This window comes from Halyomorpha halys, unplaced genomic scaffold (assembly GCF_000696795.3).
Source record: "Halyomorpha halys isolate HHAL.00 unplaced genomic scaffold, Hhal_1.1 Scaffold106.1, whole genome shotgun sequence".
Taxonomy (NCBI): domain Eukaryota; kingdom Metazoa; phylum Arthropoda; class Insecta; order Hemiptera; family Pentatomidae; genus Halyomorpha; species Halyomorpha halys.
This window is the reverse complement of record NW_027111449.1, coordinates 1,474,293-1,493,668: the sequence shown is the minus strand read 5'-3', so window position 1 is coordinate 1,493,668 and position 19,376 is coordinate 1,474,293. Positions and strand designations below refer to the sequence as shown.

General features: G+C 31.2%; 1 long non-coding RNA gene across 1 annotated transcript in view; it reads right to left on the bottom strand.

Annotated features, from left to right (window-relative positions):
* LOC136796261 (uncharacterized) overlaps positions 1-19,376 on the bottom strand; it is an 84,119-nt gene that overhangs the window by 3,575 nt on the left and 61,168 nt on the right. The window lies entirely within an intron of this gene.

Below are 19,376 nucleotides of genomic sequence, written 5' to 3'. Positions count from 1 at the left end.
TTCCGCGACTTTCCACCAGTATTATACAAAACGATCTTACATTGCATGAGAAAAAAATTATGATAATACATCTTCACGTATTAGGTCATATGTAGGTATCCTTCCATGTAATATTAACATGTTACATACACCTTTGCCCTCCACCAATACTTGCAATTGAGTCAATGAGAGAATAAGTTAAAAACCTCAGACGCCAGCCATCTATTTCCTAGGATATGAAAATTATTCTGCCAGGATAGGTCGGATAGATAGTGACTGAATCGATTCGGTTAAAGTGTTTCGAAAAGAGGACGAATCTGTTATGCTTTCAAGATGGGGCTTTTCGCTTTGAAAGTCAAAAGATGTCCGGAATAAAAGCATGTTCAAACTGAATTCACTCTCACTGATGAAAACGAAAGGACATTTTGAAATACGAGCCTTGAACCATCTTGGGGACAATGAGATTCGATTATTTTCATCGATAGATAGGACTTTCAAACTCACTCCTGCTCCTCATACATTCTCTAGGAGTATCATCTGTTCCCATCTACTATTTCCATCCTCCCCACCTCCGAGCTGTGAAACCAAAACATATATCTTTAATGAACAAAAACAAAGATAATATTACTCTTTTTTTGAATTAGAAAAATGTTCAATTAAACCACAACTCTGATCACTAATTGATAAATAATTTCGATTGAAAGAGAAATATTTTTACTCAAAAACCTAGTCATTTTAAATAAACATTTGTTTAGTGAACTTTCACTATCATGACTCAGTATGGCGAGTGGTACTCACTAATACACAAACAAAAAAATGATGGAATATTGTTGCCTGTTAATAAGTTCTCCCTAAAAAATTAATCCCGCATTTATCAGTTTAGCCCGACCACAACTGAAAAGGGTCCGTGGGAGTTTTATTTAAACCATTTTGAGCAAGTGTAGCGAGCAGAAGTTGATTTCGTAATCTAATTATTAGATCAGTATTAATAATGTCGGTTATAACCCACTATAAATGAACTTTTTTATTTTTATAAATGGGTAAAGGTCCATACCCTGGTTGGAGTTACACTTGGGCACTGATACCAATCATACATTCACAACCCTACATGAATAGGACGCGAAGGCAATGCGGATTCGGGAGTGGTCCCTGAGCGCTCGGTTCAGAAGGTTGTGGGTCTGATTTCCACCAGGGGCAGTTAATATTTATTCCTAGGCGGTCCCGAGAAATGGATATTGACACTCCCGCTTTGGTTAGTAGGCGGAGTAAACTTCAGAGTAGCCGCCAGGGTTTGGCAAAAAGGACCACTAGGCCCACTTGCCGTACTTGTTCCTCCCACCAGTTACCAATACCAATACCAATACCTATTAATGGAATATATAGTAAAGGAAAGTATCGCAATCGTAAACAATTTCGAATTCAAGCTTTCCACGGAAAAACAGATTTCGAGGTTTCCCGAGTCCAAAAAACCTATTATCGCAAAATGGTCTTTATGTGGACAGCCTAGCTTAGAAACGAAAAGTCGTCGACTCTGAAATTATACATTAAGGCGGGTATATAATCACGTCCGGGATGTGATGTCAACTTTTCCTTAAAATCGACCGACTGGAAGTACCACTTAAGAAAATATTTGACATTTTTTTTTTTATTTTCTCCGAAAAGACTCTAAATGATTTTTATTTAACTCACTGAATCAACTGAGTGATATTTCGTATCAGATATAGCCTAACAGAGCTGATATGCAAAATTTTCAAAAAATCCTTAAAGTACCTTTAATATTATTTGTTTAAAAAAAAAACAGTACTTATTGTTAGCAATAATAAGCAATGTATGATTACAAAACATTACAGAATGTTATGAATAACTAGTAAGTAGACAAAAGGAAAAGTAGGTATATCTCGAATGGACTCCCAGAATCACAGCTTCGTTATTATTTCTTGAATGGTTGTATTTTAAATTTATATTTGTATTTTCCACCTGGAGAAACGCTAACATACGAATTTTTATATCAACAGAAAAATAAACAAAAAATTGTTCATAATTTTCGCCTTCCCTGGTCTATAGGTTTTCTTTTTTTGAAAACCTAAGAAAAAAAAATTACTTCAATATAAGCCCACTGACCTAGACAAAACTCGGGGACGTGATTGGGTTAGTAAGAGAGAACTTGTCGATCTGCGCACCGCACTGTATTTTTTTTTTTTTTATAAATCAGCATTAGTAGTTGGACTTCAGCTTGTGGTATTGAAATATTATTTATCAGCATAAGAGGTTCAATTGAAGCAATGATGCAACACTCATTGAGAATTAAAACTGAAAGCTTAGTTTTACCGTCGTAAACATGCATAACAGGAAATGATGCATTAATAAAATCGTCAAATCAATTGCAGAGTGCCAGGATTAAATCTTGTAAAATACATATAAAATAGAATAAAACTATGTTATTTGGAAACAAAAATGGCAGCCTTCCAGGACTACTGATATATCTTACAGGATTTTGGATATGTTGGATTGGGTTACGTAACTACTAGTATTGATATAAATGAATAATTAATTAAATAAACAACGGTAAAATAAATAAAAAAATAAGGTGTTAATGTTATAACCTAAATCTGGGCCATAATATTTTAATCGGTTTTCATTACTGCTCATTTTATTTTATTAAACCTCTTAACAGTTTCATATTGTAAATATTTTTATGTTATTACTGTTTATTTAGATAAAATTTTCCATTTCTAAAGCTTCAAATATATTTTTCAAAATTCAAGGTGTCGACTTAGTTCACATTTTTTTCTAACGAAAGTGGTTAGCTTTGAAACCTTTCGATATGAAATCATAACTGAATTGGGAAACTCTTGTAGATTGTAGAGTCTGTTGGAGTGAGTTTAACTTATACTAGTTATAATACTTACTATCTACGACTAATACTAAAAGTTATTAACAATTTTGTATACTATTTTACATGTAATATATATTTATACGTATACGATAAGATAATTCCTGTCGGGAGGTATTGGTTGATACAAACTGGGATTATTATAGTTGATAGCAAGTGAAAATAAAGTTGATAATAATATAGTAGTGATGAAAAGCTGAGGAAGGTGTATTACTCTACTCTTATTAACGTAATTGCGCACAAGTTCAAAGCGCACTGATGATAAAACATAGGGACATTAAGAGGAAGTAAAAGTGCAAACCCATAAAACCACTACTTTATGGCTAAGTTGGTTTTCAGTAATTACTTGACTCAGATCTGTAAAATAGCATTAACAATGCTATTCTTAATTAATCTTGAAACCACCACAATTAGCTTCACCTGCAGTGAATATCAATGAACTTTCAAGTTGAAAATAATGGGATTTTACACTCTAAATTTCCGTTCCTTGGGGACAGTTTTTCTTTAACATGAGAGAACAGTAAATAAATAAGCTGTGCTATAAATAAGCTATGCAATAGTTTTCACGGTTCAAGTATCTTAAAGTAAATTTGGATATCCTCCTAGAGGGACCCTTCCCTTCCAAGAAATTTGATCGGCCTCCTCACTTATATCCTCCAAATCCTTTGTTTAGGTAGAACAGGTCGTTTTTTCCTTGTTTCATGGTTTAAATATGAAATTGAATCTCCAAAACATATAGTCTGATCCAAATTCATAACCCCCCAAAAAATTATTTCCTTAAATGTATCATTTTTCTATTTTGAGTATAGAAGCGTTTTTGAGTTCCAGTAAAGTTTTAATACAATTTATGAAGTTTGAAGTTGATTCTCAAATCTTTTCTTATTTTGAAATTATTGGGGCTGGACTACCTATATCTGGAATATTTGAGTTGTATTTTAAGTAAGCGGTTTCTTAAGCATTCTTAGTGTCTACCTGATCTTATTGAGCGGGGTCATAAAAAAATCACCTCCCTGTACGACCGTTGTTCTAAAAACAGTATTTTCTAACGAAGTGCTGACCCTCCATTATTAATATTATTTCAAGTAAGTACAGGTGAACTATTGTGAAATTACCGCCTTGTATCCATATTATGAGAACTCATACAATCGATTTAGTCCTATCTTTAAATAGATAATGGTAATGAGGGCATTATGAGTGTTTTACATTGTTACACAACTGTATGTAATAATAAGCACACCGTGACGTCAGGGGATAAAAGTCTCCGGAATGAGTAAGGGCTTTAATGGCTGGCTCCATAGAGGAAGCTATAAAGATGGAGAACAATAGAATAGAAGGCGATATGAGAGGATCGATTGAGAAGAATCGTCATTCATTAACGAGCCCGTCGGAGATCGGGATGACAAATATTTAACATTTAGTCGAGAAGGGGGGGGGGGAGGAGGAGCGACGTCACCGTCTCGCCTAATCTTTTTCTGGCGCCTGCTACCGCCGCGAGCAACACCCACCCGCCGCTTCATTTACACTACGAGTAGTCTTCGCTCTTTTGAGTCCAGCTTCAATCCTATTAGAGCTCCTACAAAGGATGTAATAGGAGGCATTTAATAAAGAGAAAGAGTGAGGAAATTACAGCGTCTATCTATATACCTCAACTACATCATAGAACCTAGTTTGTGCAAGCGAAAACGTATCTACAATGTTACGAAGAGAGGCGGCACAAACTTTAAACCCGACCCTCTACAACGGCTTTTAGTTCAATGAAATAAATTATATTCAGAAAAATTGAATATTATGATTTTAAAAATTCCTATTTTAAGCAGGAAACCTCTTTTTTTCTAGCTTCAGAAAATTACCACACTTCAATTTTAAGTTTGAATGTTTAATTAAGAAACATTAAACATACAATGTAAACAAGAGTATTTAGAATATTATTCCATCCAAAAATCATCTTTTTCGTAAAATGTAATATAACACCTCCATCTACACATATTTACAATTATCGTATCGTAGATTTATATATAATATATGTTATATATTATATATAGTATATATAATATATACTGTTTCCTGGAGCCAAGGATTTTGAGAAATGAGGTATCAAAAGAAAGAGGACGTAACATTATTCCATGGAGAATTGACGAATATTTATTTGTTAGTTATATGAATTATAAATATGATGGTCTTCCTAATTAATGATTTCGAAAATCTTTACTATAGTAGACTATCGGCGTGACGTCACGGAGGTGTCAATGACACCGTCACGGGCTGTCACGCGGGGCCAAACCCATTTCCCCTTAAATAATATTTGAACGACCCCTAATTAATGAATATATTTTTTCCCTCAATTTTGTTGCTTAAATGAAACTTCCATCAAATTAACAATTCCAAAAACAGCCAATTATATTATAATTTTAACTTTATTTTCAATTAACAGTTTAGATATATTATCATGAGGTAAAAGATTTTTTCCAAAAATCACAACAGAAGACCTCATTTGGTTTTTTATATCAACTTAGTGCTAGTTAAAAGAACCCATTTAAAAAGAACATAAAAATTCAGGATTATTCTTGTGACGTGAGTTTATCATCAAAAGTGAATAATTCTACTTTTCAAAACTAAAAACTTTTTAACAAATTAAAATTCTACACCTAAAACTTACTCAGTTTAAATCAAAATTTAAATTTTCACTAGCCAAATAAGTGATATAAAAGATTTAAAATACAAAAAATTTAAGCCGTCATCATATATTTTACGATGCAGATTATTTAATTAGTTGCAAAAGAAACTTTTTTTCCCCAGATTTTACATTTTTGAAGATGTTAATTAGTCCAAGTTTTAATTTCTAATTATTATTTTTTAGTCTACAAGAAACCATAGGGGTAAATTGAATAGGTTTAAATAAAAGTCTATTTTTTTTTTCAATTTAACAACTGAACAAATCAATTTTGACTTAGACAGAAGAAAAGTTTAATTGGGTTCTTAGAGCAGTCTTGTGAATTCTCATTTGAAATGCATGCATAAAATACCCCAGATTCTGGCGCCCGAAGGAGAACTAAGGAATTAATTCTGTTTAAAAATCTTCACTTTATATTCCATTTCTGATAAGATCTAAAGGTTTTTAATCAATTATCTTTAAGCCATTGGAAAAGGAGCGTTTAATTTTCACTTGGTTCCATAAAAGTGTACATACATAAAGGATTTTTATTCAAAATGGCTCAATTATAATAGAGGAAAATTACAAATGGCGCTACAGTAAAAACAGACGTAAGAGCCAGCTGATATATTTCGTTAGTGAATCATATCTCGGTTGATAGGATTCATCTTTTAAATTCCCTTGAATACACCTGTTATCTTATCCTATAGTGCGTCCGTGATAACAGAACACTTAAGGTTTGACGTAACATTATTAGGTATTTTTTTGTTTAAACAGTGATATCATTATTATAACACTAAATTTACGTAATAACTCGGTTAGATAGGTGATAAGATAGAATTTCAATAAATTATAGACTCCAAAGACTATACGAACATTAAAAACCTAAAATATGTAAGAAATATAATAGTTTAGAAGAAAAGAGGTAGTGCTATCAAGAGTTTTCAAATTATTCCGACTCAAAACCGAAGTTAGGGATGGAAGATTAAAAGAGTTATCAGTGATTAGGGACAATGAATTCTGCACAAGTAAGCGACTACTTTACGGAACTAGATTTAATTTTTTGTAATCAATTTCAAGTTAGAATCCTTTACTAAGGATCCTTACAAACATTTCTAAATGTTATACCCGAAAATTTACTTTTATGTGTAACCTAAATCTTATTAGGCATGAACAAAATTAAATATGATGGCCGTAATGGACACAGAACGTATAGTACGAACTTCATCGTTCAAATTTGCGTCCGTTATCATTAGTTTTATATATTAAATTAATATTATTGATGTAATAATATTTGTAAATTGAGAGAATAAAAATTAAAAAACCATTGTTTCATATTAATCTGATTTTTTGAAGATATATTTTTATTTTGATCTCCGGATAAACGATATTGGGTGTCCATTCCATTAGGACGATGAAAGATGAAAAATCGGATCTCCTGATCCAATTTCTAGACGAAACTTGCAAAAATATAAAGGAAAATGATTTGGTCTTACAAATAACATAAGACTACAAAGTCTTAAACTAAACAAGTCTAGAAGCTCATTTCAATTGTAGCTTCCCGACGAAGTTCATCTGGATGATAAACGTCGGCGGTAAGCTTAATAGCGTTGTAGCTATTTAATAAAAAATATTCCATTGAAAATAATAAGTGAATCAAATTTTAATAGGTCTGCTATTTTTTATCGAGATTACAGTTTATATTTAATCGTAGGAAGGTAATGCATCTTAATGAAGAAAGGTGCAAAATGGTAAAAGAACTATTGAGTAAATTTAATTTATTAATGAATACTTATTAATAGGATTATCTTCCTACAATCTATTACATATGATTAACTATATATTTTCCAATATGTTTCTAAAAACATTTTTTATGTTTCTAATAATGAAAATTTCAAGTACTATTTGAATTAGATTTCCGTTCTTCTATGTAAAGAGAATTAAAATCAATTGCAAGTTGGAGGATGGAAGGTTGATATAACGTAAAACCTTTTAGTTCTACGTATCATCGGTATCAAGAAGGAATTATACCAATTTTCACCTTTTTACTGAAATAGCTATTCCTACTTGTTGTTGTTGTTGTCTGGGGCTTAAGGGCGTAAAACCCTGAGGTCATCAACGCCCATGCTATTCCTACTACTTCTCAAATCTATAAATTATATTTGTATAGGTTTTTCATCCAAGGCATGCTTTTATGAAAATTGTTGGGTTCCCCTTTTTTACAGAACATGGACGATGTATATTCTTATTTGTTTAAGACGGTCCAAAGTTTGTAAAGCAAATTCAGTCAATATAAGTGGGGAGACTATTTCAGCTATAAAAGCTTGAACAACGTAGAAAAGTATTATTTATCTCTGATTATTGCAATGTTACCAACATATTCTAAAGTAGAGTACAAATCTATCGTTCATGAATGAAAGAATTACGCTTTATCAAATCTGTTGGCCTTATCTTGTTAGTCGAGGTTCTTAGGTGAATGACCAGTATGTTAAACTTCCCAAGCTTGATTTCAGGACAGTTTTTCTACTTCTAAATTCAAACAGCTGCTCAGTTAATCTAATAGGTACCGAAGGCAACCGACTATACCCTTGTAAGTGGTGAGATACCTGTAATATTGTGTTACCTTGGACCTACAGCGAGAGGACGGGATGAAGACCTGTATAGATGAGAGAGAAGTTGCAGGAGACCTGTTATCTCCTTAGGAGCCTTATCAGGTTACATGCGATGGCGGGGAGTTGAGGTGTTTATCGCTCCGGCATGACAGCCATTCTTATCTCCCTTTATGGAACTAGAATCAAGTTTTAAAACTAAATTAATAAAAAGAGGATGAAGGCATTACGAATGGATTATATTAAACGTATATATGAATCCTCATTACAAAAAAAGTAATAGCAAAAGCTATCAGGTACATGGGGGGCGATCAAATAAGCAAATATTTCCTCGAATTTTGCCTGGCGTTTGAACCCGAAACCCAAACACCCTTTCCTCCTTCCCCACAAAAAAAAGATAAGACAATCCAATCCAAAGCAATAATAACTAAAAAATTATTAAATCGCCAGGCTCTTCGGTGTATAATGCTGTTATTTGACTTAAGATGCCTTAAACCTCATTTTCGGAACCAATATCTGAAGCTAAGGGGGTGAAAAATCGCAGATGTTTAATTTAGTGCTAAGAGATAAATTGCTTCATTGTCTTCGAAGTTTCGTGTAGCACTCACTATTGGCTATAAAATGCGCAAAAGGCTAGGCGAGAAACAGAACAAGTATACCTTCCGTTTGATGTGCCTTCTTAGAACCATATATCCACATCCTCTTCTGTATTTTTTTTTCTTTTTGGGGAGGTTAATCCGAAGAACAGCTAATGCTTGAGGTACAGTAATTAGGAAAAATTCTACCCGTAATTAGGAAAAAAAAAAACTGTCGGTTGAGTGATCTTGACTTCCTCCCAAGTCCGTTGGTCTAGAAACAGTACTTCTTACCTAGTATTGAATCCAGGACCCTTCATACTCATAAGTATGTTACTCACCAGTTCTAAAAGTTTTTTTTTTTTTAAAGGAGAAATATCAGTTTTCCCAGATAGTGGAGTTCATGGAAAAGATATGTCACAGAGATCGAGCAACATTACCTCATGAGGTGGTGTCATGATTAAAGTTCATTTAAGCTATTATTTTAATTTTACATAAATGTTCAAACGGAGTTGAACTGAAGGGTAAATCGGCAGTGTACGTTATCTTAAATGAAGGGTTTCTTCCAAGTCAGATTAGATTGTCTATAAGGGATCTGTCTGGTCAAGTTATCTTCATGAGCTAGATAAAGCCAGACTGTTATATAAACCATTGAAACATACAGTTCACCGCTCGTGGGCCATTTAGGCTTAGGAATACATAATACATAATTAACATAACATAAGGAATACATAATTTAGAAATGTTCAATGTATTATTAATACTGAACTCAAGACCCATCATGGGTTGTGGTACTTTTTAATTAATTTATTATTTTTACGTAGGTATTTATTATTAATGCGTGATTCTGACCAAATCACCTCCTTGCACAACCGTTGGTCTAGTAACAGTGCTTCCTTACAATGAATAGCACCCCTGATCATTCATGGGTTGTAGCGTTAAAGATTTTAATTTTTAATTTATTATTAATGGTTAACAATTAAAAATATTTCACTATATCCAGATATTTTTTGTTTTAAAAACGTTCCATTTAGTTTTCACTGCTTTTTCTCTTTAAGGACAACTCTTAAAGGACAATTGTGACGAAAAATCTTTTTTAGCCTGAAAACAGTTTCAGGGCACTATTTATACCAACAAGAATGGAGCGAAATGTTTTTAGCCCAACAAGGGCGGCGCGACGAAAAAGGTTTGGGAAACCGCTGTTGCACGGTGTCTTCTAGCAGTGATGGCAACAGTAACGATATGCAAATTAAGTATAATCTCGGTAACCCGAACTCTGCTACTCTGAACACTCCAGTAATACGAACTGGCATAAAAAAAAAAAAAATAAATAAATAAAATTAAATTTTTTTAAGAAAAATAGGCAGGCAATTACATTTTAGTTTTCAAATAAAAGTGCAGACGTGTAAAGGACTTTTTTAACTTCCCGATCAATAGAAAACTTATTCTAATCACCCTGAAAATCGAAAAGGAGTGTATAGTTTTGATAACGGGCAATCTAATTACTACGGACGTTACGGATTAGAAATACATAATATCTGTTGCACAAATAGATTCTATAAAACTAATTTAATTATTAGCAGATATAAGCATAATACAATTTTTCTTGGTGAACCCATTTGTGGTTTTTTTTTCGTTTTATATAAATCTATAAAAAAATGTTTTTTTTTTATTTCTACTTGTTTTCACTTATATATGAACAATCGCATAGCTTTATTTAATTAAATTATCACAAAGTACTGGGGATGAAATAGAAAACAATTTCTTTTAAAATTTTTTTTTAGAAATTTCAAATAAGATAGGTAAAAAAAGATTAAATAAATAAAAATAGTTATGTACATTCATATTATTAAAAACTTTTTCACCATTTTTATTAATACCTTATGTAGTATGAACTTTTCAGTAATTCGAATACCGGAATACAGATTACACTATCTCAAAACGTTCCATTGCTTTTCTAATTTTGCGAAATAGGACGGCGTTTTACTTTAAATTGTGATGAATTTATGATTTCTTGTAACACACATCGTTTTAATAAGGTTTAATGCCATACAATTCGTTAAATGAGTGTCTGAATTTGAATATATCAATTTTTTAGCCATTCATACTTATACGAGTCTGTTCAAATATCGATTATTTCCCTTTACCACTCGAAAATCATTAAACGGAGGTTCCACTTTAATTTGAAGTGTATCTTAAAATGCCCTTAAATATTCCTAGACACACTAAAAGTATTGACAGAGACAGGGCGCGGATACTGGGAGTGGCGCCATGATAAGGGCTTATCGCCTCCGCTGGTTCGGATCAATGGGAGAGCTCTCTGCTTCCTTCCGCTCCCAATTGCTCAAATTCCGCTCAAAAAACCGACAACCACGAGCAATAAAACACATCACCATCACGTGATGCTCACGCAGGCGATATAACCCGTCGTCGCAAAATAAAATAAATGGCTACCAGGCGAAGGATACTGTCAATTCGCCAGTACCGACACTAAATATATTGTGAGGGGGAGGCAAACATACCAAAACAACAAAAAAGTTCACAATTTAGAAAATAAAATGTGATATCGCTATAAAAATCTTGACAAAATTATCAGTTACACGCCGGATTGACGGACCCTGTTAAAATCAAACATCGTACAATTTTTAAATTCTAGATTAAGTAGCAATATTCTGAGAAATTTGAAGTTTGTCTAAAAAATCCTTTAAGATAATAATAAAAGAAAGAATTGTGAAAGAAAAAAATAATGGCAATTATTACACTTTTTTTTATCCAACTATTACAGGAACACTTTAAATGGGTATCATAAAATTGACTTTTTCTATAATAGTTTAATTAGTTGGTTAAGCACATTATGAGTAGTATTCAACAAATTATAACTTTCTATAAATATACTAATTTGATAGGCTTTAATTAGAAAGATAAATTAAATAAATAATAAATTAAATTCTGCTTTTTAAAAATCACACATAAAATAGAAACATCTTTCTATTCTATAATCTCAAGCGTTATAATAGTTATAAACTGTTTTTCTTTATTGTTTTACTTATTTGTTATGTTTTTATTACTTTATAATCTTTTATTAATTTTTCTGAGTTTTTTTTATATAATTCGTTTTTGATCATGTTTTTCTATCCTCTTCGTAACACCAAAAACACCTAGTTTATATATTACGTCACTAATTAAATATATAAAATGATCATTTGACTAATAAACATTTTTTTATAGGCCTCTTTGGTGATAGACCGAAGATATAGTCTTTTAATTTACTCTATTTTTATTTGTATCTCTATAAGTTATCTCATATTCCTATAGTTATTTTACGTGTTAATTATTTATTCCTGATGAAGACCTAAAATGTAGGTCGAAACTTCGTAGCCCAAGTTGTTTTTAACCACCATCCGAAACATCGTATCCATGAATTGTATATAGTCAACAAGCGACATTTAACTGTCTTATATTTATTTAATTTCTTAATCAGGCTGCATACTCAGTTTCGATATAAATAAATAAACTTGTACAACAAAAAATTGATAATGAATTGAACATATATGATATACTTTTAACTGAAACATAAAGAATAGACTAATTGCAAAATGTCAATTGGTTTTGCTAAAATCAATTTTTGTAATTTATTAAAAGTAGCCACCAACAGAAATTCTATAAGAAAAAAAAGAATTACTGAGCTCTAGATATGTTTACGATTTAGTAAACAATGCATTACACTTAATGGTTTGAATAATTATTGCCTTCGAGATTACGCCTCAGAAGTAGCTGATGGACGTAAGAAACATTTTAAATATTCATTGGCCCGCATTACGTAATTGGTCGCTTCGGATCAAGCCGGCGCTGCCTTCTAGAAAATAAACAATTCTGTATTTCAAGACGTCAGCAATTTTATTTGTATACATTAACAACACTATAATGTCGTTTTACGTAAACAAAATTTACTACAGCTTATAAAAAAAAAATTTCCAAATGAAACATTTACGAAAATGACTGTATAAAAGATCAAAGAAAAGCAGTTTATAAGAAATGTTTAAAATTATATGAAAACTAAATCATCGACAATAAAATATTAAAATACCGGAAAGTTTAAATTCCCTTCAAATACACTATTACTTGATATAAATTGATATAATTATGATATAACTGTTTAACATGTAGTTCCACGGAATATATGTTCAAGGGTACGCCGGGAAAAGTAGTAATATATAAATATAAGTTAAGTAAATCGAAAGAAATATACGGATAAATAGTTAATGATTTTTTTTATTCCGTAATACCAAGGAACATCATGGCGAATCTAAATATATTTAGATTAACCAAAACAAACCATTTTATAGGGCCATCTAAAAGGTTTTTACAACTAGTACTAAAATTTACACACAGGTAAACTAAAATAATATTTTACACACAAGCACATACCAATACGGAGAATGAAAAGGAACTGGATGAGACACGTTCGGGTCAGAACTTGAAGCCAGGACCAGTTGCCACTGGGAACTCTTCTCCCTCATGTCTCTCATGTCACTTTTTTTTTTTTTTTTTTTACTTGTTTTTACAGACATCAAGTTGGGAGAACTTCAATATTTAGTTGGCATGAGCGAAATAATTAGCAAAGTCACCCCACTTATAATAAAAAGGTATTGAAATTGGGTAACATCTTTTTTTCAGCGGTATTCATCAAGAAAACTTTTGTATATAATTTATTTTTTAAGCAAAAACTGTCGGTTCGAGGGAAATATTTCATTTTAATTTATTTAAGGTATTCTCATAGAGTTGTTTGAGTATAATAAAGCTGTTACAGATTGAAAGTTCACTTAAATCTAGTTTATTTAAAATAGATTTACTATTAAAAACACTCAATTTCAGTTTCCAAAAGTACAATTTTCTAAACTAACCTAAAAAAGGTTTCTAAGTCATGTCGGCATAAATAGACAATTCTGTTTAGTTTAGACAAACTTTTAGATTTTTAAATTTGTTCCTTAAAAAAATTTTTTTTTTGAAACCTTACTTTCTTATTTTTGTCTTACCCTTCATCAAAACAGAACCTCATACATTTATTATATGTACTTTCACTGAGTCTTCTCCCTTTGATTGCCTTGAGGCATCGTATGTTGTTGATATGAGTCCAGCTAAGGTGGTATAGTCTAGCTATAGCCTAGGCTACGCCATGGAATTAATGGTACGTGAAGGGACCGTCCCTCTGGTTAAAATTTTATTAAGAACTACTTTATGAATATTCAGGTTCAGTTCAGTTTAGTTTTAGCGAGAAAAACAACCAAAACACATAACATAATATATTCTGTCAAAATTTCGAAACAGAACCTAAAAGATTTTTAAAAAACACAAGTTTTATTTATTTCTAAAAAAATTGGGAATGTTTTATTTTGCCTTCTATAGTTATAACATTTCAGCTATACTTAAATGAACTATACTTATACTTTTACCATATTTAAATAAATGATATTTCATAAAGATAAATGCTAGAGTAAAATCCATTTTCAACAGAAAACAGAGTTAAAGGGAAAATGGACGTAATCCTTTTTTAACTTAACAGGCTTACAATTAGATTACTTTAGTTTTCCTTTAAACGTTTACTTATTTCTGTTAATCTTTAGTTAAATAAGTCAAATCTGTTTCAGCATATTATTATTATTTTTTTTTTTTTAATGTAAGTAACATACAACATATAGCCGGATTGGATGTTCAAAAGATATATTTACAAATATCACGTTTCCGTTTTTTATTGAAAACAATGTAAAATTAGATCAATTAACTAATAATCATTGAGAATTATCACAACAGTTAAATAACAAAAACCTCATCCTTACAAAAATACCACTTAATCACTTTTAACTCTAACTCAACGATATTTTATTTACAATTAACAAACGATAGTTCATTTTTGTCAAAACTAAAGTTGGTAAACACGGACTGAGCTTCATTATAACTGTGCATTAAGCAGCCCCAACTTGTTTTTTTTTTTTTTTTATTCACATGAAGTCCTTAACCTTTTAAATCTCAATTCACTTTCAATAGTTTCCACACCAAAAGGTTTTTACCATATATTATTTAAGGAATGTAATCCAGGAAGAAAGTTTGCTAACTTTTTGTTTGTTTATGTATTCATAATTTGACTTAAATAACTGGGAAGGCTTTATTAGCAGAATGGAGAAAAAAATTAATATGTTATAGCTAAATTTATATAAAAAACAGAAATAAAGATAAAACCAAAAAAAATATAGATTATATTGGAAATGGGAAAGGGTAAGACACTTTAACAAGGCTCAGTTTTTATACAAAAAAGCTGGTGGTCAAAAACTTAAAAAAAAAAATGTCAGTGTATAAATTATGGCTAAAACTATATAAGTAAACTGATATCCTCGTTTTTGAGTTGTGTGGGTATCACTTACGGAAGATAATTGGCATAGCAATTCAAAACTAAAGCATAACCAAAATATTATTAAAATACAAAATAAATACTCTTGCAGTGGAATATTGATTAAAATATACATACTCCAGTGGTTCATTACGACGTACAACCGCTTCCACAAAACTAGACATTTCCAAATACTTCTTAATCCACGTTCTTAGATGGTTCAATAGGAGCGGAAATGGAATGTATCGTACCGCCTCTACCTCCGGTTGGGAGCTGGCGACCTAGATATCACTTGGAGACAGTTCCTCTTGTAAGAAGACACGATATAAAGATACTAAAGAGTGCAAAGAGCAAGAACTAGAAGGCACAATGGAGATATACCTGTAGAGGCAGGTGGTTAGCTGTGAGAGCTGCTGCCAGGACTCGGTCCCACAACCAGTTCACACGATACTGCTCCTCACTCCTCTTGTTCCCATAGCCCTAGCGCTCTTCTAGCCTCTAGTTGTCACTAACTGCATGTCAAACCAGTAACTGCATAGCAAACAGCATGTGCATCTACATTCCTCTGATGTTATATAAACCTATTAAGACGGCAACTCGAACAAAGATGACTAGATTAATATAAGATGTTCGGAGGATGCGATTATTGTGAAAAGGATACTAGTAAGAAAAAATATATTTATTGAGTGCCAACATTTCGACATGAATTGTAAGCCTTTATCAGGGCTAAGTTACAAGATAAAAAAACATGTAATAGAATTAAAAATCATATGAAAAGAATATAAGAAAATAACGTATAATATAAGAAGTAATACGAAAACATAATAACAGTATAAAAATAATGATTAATGAAAGTAGAAAACAGAATAATGAAAAATCAAGGATGTAAATATTTGCAAATATGCTTTTAAAGTGGTTAAAATGTATACCACCCTTATCAAAGCACAAAGATATGACTTTTGAATCTTCTTACTGGCATCCTACATCTGCAGAAAGGATCCCCATCTAAAATAATGGTTTCTAAAGGGAGCTTTATTCGATTCTATTCTATCTGCATACACACATGTTATTTGTTTATATAAATTTCGGATTCCAATGCCTTTTTTTTTATTCGTTAATGAACAAATAGATCACTTTCACCTACCATTAAAAAAAATGAAGTAGAAATACTGAGCAACTCTGCCACTCAAAATTATTCACTTAATTATACATCACTTTTTTATTAAACAAGGTTACCATTTTAAATCGATTAAACTACAACTCTATTTAAATGACTATTTTACAATAAGAGAAAGACCAGTGTACAGAGCTGGCCGACAGGTTAGCACAACCCTTTGAAGGCTCACCCTAGTTAGCACTTAGCGACTGGTATACACCCCTGTCGCATTGCTAACAAGCTCATTGTTAACCATCTATACGAAGCCTGTTTGTATCCATCCGAGCTTTATTGTAATTGAAAGTAACCTCAATTTTTTATGGTAAGTAGAGCGGTGGGCTTTGTTGGCAACGAGATGATTTTTATTCATATTAGATAGAATAGTACTCCACCAAGTACCTCATTATTTAAAGACACAAAATTCGGAAAATGTGAGAACCTGGTGTGTTTTAGGAGTTATGAACCAGATGTAAAATGTATCCTTTACGCCCTTCCAAACAGCGCAAAAATCGAAGAAAATACCCAAAATAACAGTTAAAACAGTCTGTTGATGGATTTTTCAAGTTAAAAGTAACCTGTCCCAATAATAAGACATTTTACCAGACAAAAAAGGGTAGGATTGAGAAAAAAATTTAATTAGGTAGGAAAAATAAATTCGTCTGTTGAAATTTTAAATCCTCTTAAGACGATATCGGGAATCATTTATTAACTAGATAAGAGAATAATTTTATTTTCACTACTTTAAATTGCTTTTAAGAATATAAGCGTGGATACTCCGGTGTTAGGACCGGAATACGAACAGTTACAGATCCACGACAAAGATAACAGCCGTCGACTACATCCGTCAACCGCTTTGTTTAAAAAAAAATTAATTTATTTATTATAAGATTTAAATTTAATATTTTTGAAGATATAATATAATATAACATTATATGCAGAATTTAATATATTAAAAATTAATTTGTTAATAAAAGTACATTTTATTGGCAAGCCACATTTGCAGATAGCAATTTAATATAGGTTTAAAAAGATAAAAAGTGATATTAGACAACCTTATGATATAAACCTAAAATATCTTGCGAATAATTCTAAAATTAGGGTTTGAAAAAAATCTACCTTTCTTTATGGCCAAAGAAATATGGAAAATAGGTTGATGAAATAAAATATGTAAATACTTGGAATGCTAAACAACTAAATATACAATAAAAATACCCTTTTCTCTTGTTCTCTTCAAAATATGCACTCAATTAATTATTTACGTTTTGAGTTGGAAAATCCAAATTAATTTCTGTGAAAGTTAACGAATTTTAGCAAAACACTGGTGGCTCCAGGACGAAGACAAAACAATTTTCGGGAGCTAAATTGGTTCGCAGCTTAGGCATTCTTCATGCCTGACCTCACATCCTCATTGGCCAAACTATTTTCGTCCAATTACGCCGAGCGAGCGATAACTTATCAACAATTCTAATTATTCAACAGAAAATTTAAAAATGTTGGCTGATGTAAAAATTATATTTCATCAATAATATATCAAATATAAACAATTGATTACTAATTTTTAAGAGAAATAATAAGGAAGATGAGAGGACGTTTTTGATTGGATAGGCTCCTTCAGCCATTAAACTGGCACATTTGTTATACAAAATGTTATTTATGTTCTTAATAAGAAACAAAAAATGATTAGATTCTTACTATTATATAATTAATATACAGTTCGTGTTATAATTAAATTGAGTTAGTTAACAGATACGTTGTTAAAATTCCTTAATACATTATGTATAAATAGTTAAAATTTAGAAAAACAAATATACTTTGAAACTGCTAACTTCGGCAGAGGGACTGAGTGTGTATATATATACATTTCTGAAAAAAATGTGTGAATTATGCTCTTATTAAAATTAGAAAAGATCAATGAATAACAAGTTTGTAAAAGTGTTTTATAAATTAATTTCAGTAAAAAAAATAATTTTATCTTGGAAAGAACAGACTGCACTAGAGCCCTCCTTACCTTGAAAGTATGTGTTTTTGTATTTAGGTACATGTTTTTCCTAAACAAATTGTTCTATTCGTTTATTCTTATGAGCGTGAAACGTTTAAACATTTATAGCAGTTAACAAAAAAAAAGTGATAAAATAAAAATATGTATAGCGAATTTCAGACTCAAATAAAAGTGAACAATTATTAAATCCTTAGCGCTACTAATTCAAAGGAATATAACAGGAATAACACATTGTCCCAATTGGTAGAAATCGTGTTTGTCCCCTTACACTGACAAATGTACGATTATAGAGGAATGGTCACAGAAAAATTATTATAATATACAATACCCATTATTATAATACAATATCTCAGCCTCGATGCATCTCCTCAGATTGAAGTGTAAATTATTTTTACTTTATTAATTATGTATGTACAACCAAAAAATAATAATATTTTGATGTCCTTATAATTAACATATATAATTATATTTATTATAACACAATAATAAATTTCCTAAAGTTTACAGAATGTTTTCGAAAAATTGAGAACACAACACTGAGACCAATAAAGCAAAGCAGAATTTGATATTCTAGAACCTTATTGAAAATATTCAAAATTTGCAAAATGAAGGAGTTGAATCAGAAATCTTGGCTTTTACGGTTGGCGGTTGTGGGACCTAAATCGATGACTGATAAAGCTCTTAGATAAATTTCTGTATATTGAAGGGGATTCAGCTGTGATTGGGTTTGAACAAGAAATTGGAAAAAAAAATTCTGAAAGAAGGTATTCTGATGGAAATATAAACCACTCTTCAGTTAGCATTAGATGTGTATTAGTCTATATAGAATTCTGACTTTTACTAAAGAGGTATTTAACTATTTCTTTTTAAGGTAACAGGGGTGTACTGATACTTTTTGGTTTCCATATTTTCACATTATATTTGGTTATGAAGAAAAATGGTCTATCCCATATTATTTTGAACACTCTATTGTACTGATTATTATTATTTTTTTTTTTGCAGTGCACTCTATTTATGTTCGATACTTTTGCTAAGCTAATTCCATGTATTAGTGTAAATGAGATTTTTTTTCTTTCGTCGGCCCAAGACTCCCATGAGTGATTAAATAAATGTGATTAATGCTTTTATAT